Source organism: Pelophylax lessonae (genome assembly GCF_965119305.1).
Source record: "Pelophylax lessonae genome assembly, chromosome: 3".
NCBI classification, from domain to species: Eukaryota; Metazoa; Chordata; class Amphibia; order Anura; family Ranidae; genus Pelophylax; species Pelophylax lessonae.
In genome coordinates this window covers 95,916,973-95,923,883 of record NC_138770.1, presented here as the reverse complement: position 1 = coordinate 95,923,883, position 6,911 = coordinate 95,916,973, and the positions used below count along the sequence as shown (strand labels likewise).

Genomic DNA, 6,911 nt, shown 5'->3' with positions numbered 1-6,911 from the left:
GTGTTACTTATGCTCCTTCACTTCCCATCAGTTTTTTTTCTTCTCAGTTTGGCTGTTGTTTGTGAGAGGAACTTGGAATTGTTACAGGTTGTAATGTGGGGTTAGTACTTTTAAGCCAAAATTAAAGGTCAACCCCAAGCAAGACTTAATATTGGGTCAGTACTGTTAAGCCCAAGAAGCATACTAAAATTCAAGGTCATCCCCAAGCAAGACTAATATTGGGTCAGACTCCGTACTGTTAAGCCCAAGAAGCATACTAAAATTTAAGGTCATCCCCAAGCAAGACTAATATTGGGTCAGTACTGTTAAGCCCAAGAAGCATACTAAAATTCAAGGTCATCCCCAAGCAAGACTAATATTGGGTCAGACTCCGTACTGTTAAGCCCAAGAAGCATACTAAAATTTAAGGTCATCCCCAAGCAAGACTAATATTGGGTCAGTACTGTTAAGCCCAAGAAGCATACTAAAATTCAAGGTCATCCCCAAGCAAGACTAATATTGGGTCAAACTCAGTACTGTTAAGCCCAAGAAGCATGCTAAAATTCAAGGTCATCCACAAGCAAGACTAATATTGGGTCAGACTCAGTACTGTTAAGCCCAAGAAGCTTACTAAAATTCAAGGTCATCCACAAGCAAGACTAATATTGGGTCAGACTCAGTACTGTTAAGCCCAAGAAGCATACTAAAATTAAAGGTCATCCCTAAGCAAGACTAATATTGGGTCAGTACTGTTAAGCCCAAGAAGCATACTAAAATTAAAGGTGATCCCCAAGCAAGACTAATATTGGGTCAGACTCCGTACTGTTAAGCCCAAGAAGCATACTAAAATTAAAGGCCATCCCTAAGCAAGACTAATATTGGGTCAGTACTGTTAAGCCCAAGAAGCATACTAAAATTAAAGGTGATCCCCAAGCAAGACTAATATTGGGTCAGACTCAGTACTGTTAAGCCCAAGAAGCATACTAAAATTCAAGGTCATCCCCAAGCAAGACTAATATTGGGTCAGACTCCGTACTGTTAAGCCCAAGAAGCATACTAAAATTCAAGGTCATCCCCAAGCAAGACTAATATTGGGTCGGACTCAGTACTGTTAAGCCCAATAAGCATACTAAAATTCAAGGTCATCCCCAAGCAAGACTAATATTGCTGTCCAGTTGAGTGATTTACTCACTGGCTTCTTTTTCTTCTAGGGACTTTAGTAAAGAGAGATCCCCACAGGAGTTTTCAGTTCACACAAGCTACCATGGCTGTTGGGGACCAGCAAAAGAGTGACACTCTCTCATATGGCTCTGCGGGAGGGGGCGGAGACAGACTACTGCAGGGAAATCCCACCACTGGAGTCAATATGAGATTTAAGAAGCAGCAGGTTGATTCAGTTCATCAGTGTCCAGAAAAAACTGAAATTGGGTTGGATTGAATGGCCCTTAAAATGCAACAGATTAAAGGTTTGGTGTCCACTACAGATTTGTGGCTAAGAGCCCTCTAAACCCCATTTTTGTGTTTGGTGCCATTGGAAAAGAAGTTAGGATATGTAATTTAGTTCTTGTTTTTCTGCATTTCTCTTTGTAATAAAAAAAATCTTCAGTGAAACCAACTGGAGGATGTTAATAGATGATTCAGAAAATCTCAATTCTTGATGCTCCATTGATTAAATCATCATCCCATACTGGATAAAAAAAAATTATTTAATAAGGCAATTAAAAGATAAGTGATAAAGTGTGGAATCTCATAGTAACCAAACAGACTTGGATCTTTTAAATAGTTTAAAGAGTTCTAAATGAGATGATTGCCGATTGGTTGCTTTGAATGACTTCACCGACCACGCTGCTTCTTGCCTTTTAGTAATGTATCCTGTGGACAGAGAATGATAGGACTGGTCCGACAGGTTACTCTGTCGCCACCTGTCTACACACAGGTGTCATTGCAGTGTGCACTGTTGGGAGTGTTGGGAATGATCTGTATTGTGACATTGTTATACAATGCATTTTAATTTTTATTAAATAAAATGTCAGTTCAATTGATCTATATTGTCACCGCATCCTTATTTTTTATTTTTATTTTTTTATTTTGGATTGGGTGTCCACGTCTGATCATTTTACCTAATTTTACTAAATTGTCTTTTTTTATACTGTCAACTGTAAATTAAGTTTTTGTTCTGTTAAATCTATTTTAAAGTGTGTGTCAGAAATAATAAAGAAAACAATCTGCCATCCTGCTTCAGTCACTGGTTTTAATGGCTTAGCTATTGAAAGCCAGGTACTGAGGGATAGGTCTGTCTGGATCAGTGATCCCTACTATGGTGAAGGCGAGGAAGTTGTCTTCCAGCAAGATATACCAGCGTACGCCGAAACCGAATATTTCTTGGTGTGAGTCGATTGGCGCTTATCCTCGATCCTTTTCTGTGGCTGGGATCTTAACCTTTCTTCAACAGGGCGTTGATCAGAAGTTGGCCTTGAGTACCATCAAGAGCCAGGTGTTTGCTCTGGCAATCTTCTTTCAGCGACCCCCCCCCCTAGCCACGCACTTTTTAGTTCGTACCTTCATTCATGGGGTTTGACATGTGGCTCCACCTGTACGGTCTCTTTTGCCGACATGGAATTAAAATTTTGGTATTTTCGGTTCTCCAGAAACCTCCATTTGAGAATATTCGGGAGATTCCCTTGCCTACGTTATCCCAGAAGGTGACATTCTTGGTGGCTATTACCTCGGCCCACAGGGTATCAGAATTGGTGGCATTATGCTGTCTCAGTCCCTATTTAGTGGTACATAGGGATAAAGTGGTTCTTTGTCCCTGTCCATCATTCCTGCCCAAAGTTGTCTCTGACCTCCATTTGAATGAAGACACTGTGTTTCCTTCATTGTGTTCCAAGCCGGCTCATCCCAAGGAATTTGCTTTGCATACCTTTTTGGATGTGGTTCGTACGATTCCAGTGCATCTGGCAGCTACTGAGTCCTTTCGAAGGTCAGACTCACTTTTTGTGGTTACGGACAGACCAAGAAAAGGGCTGGTCACTTCTTCGGCTACCATCTCCAGATGGATCAGACAGACGGTGACTCAGGTCACTAAAGGTCAGGTTCCACCTTTCCCTGTCACGGGGCATTCTACTCAGGCGCTGAGTGCTTCTTGGGCCTTCCATCATCAGGCATCAATATCGCAAGTTTGCCACTTGGTCGTCGGTGCATACCTTCACAAAATTCTATAAGGTAGATACTTTGGCATCTACAGATACTTCTTTTGGCCACAAAGTTTTGCAGGCTGCTGTTTGAGAGGGGCTGTTCCCTCTTGAGGGGAGTTTTTCTTTAAACTTTTATTTTTCAGACAGGGTTCCTGTGACCCGGTTAAGGTTCCTGTGTCCTGGTTAAAGGGCTCTTATGTTTAGCCTTTGGGTTATTTTTTCCATCCCTCATTTTCTTTTTGGCACTACTTTTGGACGTCCCAGTAGTTATGATTTATGGAGCGCTGTGTCCGTCGATGAGCGAAAGAGAAAATGGGATTTTTGTACTTACCATAAAATCTATTTCTCTGAGTTCATCAACGGACCCAGCACCAACCCTTCTATGGAGTTCTGATCCTTCTAATACTGCTTGCTACTGAACGAAATACCTAGAGAACAGAGTGGGGTTATATACCAAGCTGAGGATGGCCCATTGGTGTAGCCAGGTGTTTTTTGTTCTGCCTAGTCCTACACCTGGAGGAGGCAATATAACCCAGTAATTATGATTTATGGAGCACTGTGTCCGTCGATGAACCCAGAGAAATGGTATTTACGGTAAGTACAAAAATCCCATTATTTCTCTTTCGTTCATTGACTGAAACAGCTCTCCATTATTCAGAACCATAGGGTTATATTGCTACCTACAGGAGTAGGGCACTAGGCATAAAAAAAACTTGGCTACACCTATGGGCAGTCCCAGGAGGTATACTCCCCCTCTCTGCTATAGGTGTTCAGTTTTATTTCTGCCTAGTCAGGAATAGGGACCTAGTTTCCTGCCGGGATCTCTGGTCCTGGCAATTTTTTCCTTTTTTATATGGCTTTTTTTTTCCTGCGACATTTACAATCAACTGCCGGACTGGGCGATGGGCTGGATAGTCTAGATCAAGTGGTCATCCCAGTCTGGTCAGCGATTGAGCAAGTGCAAACCACAGCTCCGCGCTAGGTCGGCCTGCAAGTTGACGCCTCGTGAGGTCGCATACAACCGGGTCTCTGCATGAGTCCACAAATTCCTTCCAGCAGTGAGCCCCCCATTTCGATGGCAAGGAGGTTCTGTCTGGAGCGGTGCCCTCCTGGTATAGTGAGTAGCTATCCCCCTGGAGGGTTTTGGGGTGGATGCAGGCCACTCCTTGGGACGGTTGGACCTGTGGGTTCCCTTCCCTCTCCTCAGACCCCCCCTTTGGTTGTTGGTGGTCCCTGTGGGCCATCTGGTACCCCCCCCATCTGGGGTAGTGTGGTTGGTTGAGGTGGTGACTGGGGCTGGTGTGCTACACTGTACCAGTGGGGGGAGGGGGGCGCGGCAGCTGGGCTTCTTGGCTGGGGGAGGCACTGGCTGTTACTGGGGTCCTGTACTCGGTCCCCTCTCTCCTTGCTGGTTAAATGCCAGGGATCCCTCCTGGGTCCCTGGGAGCCTGGTGGAGCTGTGTGCCAGCCATTTTGTTGTAGCCTATGTGTTTCAATGGCCAGTAGCCATGTTTGTGTAGTCCGGTGGCCATTTTTCATTGGTCTGGTGTGCTAATGAAGCCTCTGGGGCTCCTCCTTTCCCCTGGTGTTGACTCCTAGGTTTTTCATTCTACTTGGATGCCGCAAGTGCAGCAGTGCTATTCCTGGCGGGGTGGTGAGTGTGGGGTGCTCTGCTTGCTGGTGACCCGGTGGTGCTACAGGCACGGTGGAGGTGGCCCATAGTGGTGCTAGGCACTTTTTGTGGGGGTCCCTCTTGTCACTTATGGAGTTTCAGGAGCACGTTTCCCCACCTGTCCCCCTCTCAGAGGCTGTAGGTCCCTCGGGGTACCAGGCCTCCATTGATGCACTGACGGCAGTCCTGGAGTCCTTTGTTTCCCAGGTGGAGGTGGCCTCGCAAAAAGCATCCCCCACCTTCCCCTGCCTCATCTGTCTCATCAAATTCTGAATCTGACTCGGCCGCCGCAGACATGGCCTACCCTGCGGGAACTGCAGCCACGCTCCCTGATTATCAGATTGTGAGGAGGATTCCTCCACCTCTGTAGCTGAGCATGAGAAGGCGTTAGTTGACGCACTGTCTGGGAAACTTTAAGAATGGAGGATGTGGCTGAGGCGAAGGTGCCGGTTCTTCTTTGGTACTCACAAGCCGTCTCGTATGGCAAGTGTTTCCTTATCCCTCCTGTTTTGAGAAATTTGTCTCTAAAGAGTGGGAGCATCTGAAATGTCCCTTTGTGGTGCCTACACGCTTTTGTGGTGCGGTACCCCTTTTAGGGGTGTCTCCTTAAGAAATGGACAGTTCCACCAGTGGAGGACCCCTGTCTCCAGGTTGAACATGACAACCATAATTCCGGTATAGGAATCTCCAGGTTTTAAAGATCTGACTGACAGGAAGGCAGAGTCCGTGGCCCGCAATATGTTCACTTTTGCTGGCCCAGCGCTTAGACCAGTCCTGGCCATTGCCCTGGTGTCGCAAACACTAACTGAGTGGGCTAAGCTTTTGCACCATGACCTAGAGGGTGAGCAAATTTTCCCTTCCTTTGTTGAGTGGTGGACCAGTTGGTCCAGGGGCTGCAGTCTTGTCTGCTATGCCTTTTTGGACGCAGTTCCCCTGATTTCTAAGTGATCCGTTTCGGCAATGATGATTGAGCGTGTAATGTGGTTTAAGTGTTGGTCTGCGGACCAGACTTCTATGAAAGCTCTGTCTGATTTACCCTTTCAATGCGATCGTCTGTTGGGGCTACCCTGGATGACATCATTTAGAGTCTTATAGGGGGAAAGAGTACCATTCTTCCACAGTCTGAGAAGAGGAAAGAACCTCGTCGCAGACGTGGCCGTCTTTTTCAGCTCACAAGAAGTTTTTCGGTCCCGTGGGGACCGCTGGCAAGGGTTCAGGGGGACCTTCTTGCTTCTATTGATATCAAGGATGCTTACCTGCACATTCAAATATGTCCCCCCCCCACCAGCACTTCCTCCATTTTGCTGTGGGAGAGGAGCATTACCAGCTTGCGGCATTAACCTTTGGTCTTGCCCCTGCTCCTCGAATCTTCACAAAAGTGCTGGCCCCGGTTCTGGCGTTGCTACATCAGCGGTGGTTTGCGGTACTGGGCTTCCTGGATGACCTCCTTCACAAGCGGAGTCCTCTGCTGCCCTGATGGAGATCACTATACAGACCCTGACAGAGTTTGGTTGGCTTCTAAAATACGAGAAGTCTGCTCTGATTCCATCCAGCAAATTGTATTATTTGAGTCTGACTCTGGATTCAGCCCTAGCTAGTGTGTTTTCCTTCCTCTGGACAAGCTCCAGAAGTTGCATGCTGCAATTCACCTACTGCTGTCCAGCAGGTGGTCCTCCCTCCGGACTTGCATGCAGGTGCTGGGCCTGATGGTATCTACTTTTTTGAGGCGGTTCTGTTTGCACAGTTCCATATGTGGTCCCTTCCCAGGGAGATGCTGGTAAAATGGGACAAGTGTCCGAGGTCTCTGGACAATCCTATTCAGCTGAGTCTGGAATACCGGGGTCTCTGGTCTTATGGCTTCGCTCTATGGCTCTTCGGCAGAGCAAATCCTTTCTCCCCTTGTATTGGACAGTGGTCACTACTGATGCCAGGCTGTCCGGGTGGGGAGGTGTCCTGGGACTGAGCTCCACTCAGGGTTGTTGGCGCTGGAAGAGTCCAGACTGCCGATCAATGTTTTGGAACTTCAAGCAATTAGCCTGTTTCTGGATCACTGGACAGATCGA

General features: G+C 46.7%; 1 long non-coding RNA gene across 1 annotated transcript; it reads left to right on the top strand.

Moving 5' to 3' along the window:
* The first annotated feature begins 824 nt into the window (after positions 1–824).
* On the top strand, positions 825–2,021 carry LOC309551585. Its single transcript, XR_014225093.1, has 2 exons — positions 825–901; positions 1,121–2,021. It is a non-coding gene; the product is annotated as an uncharacterized lncRNA (long non-coding RNA).
* The last annotated feature ends 4,890 nt before the right edge of the window (positions 2,022–6,911 follow it).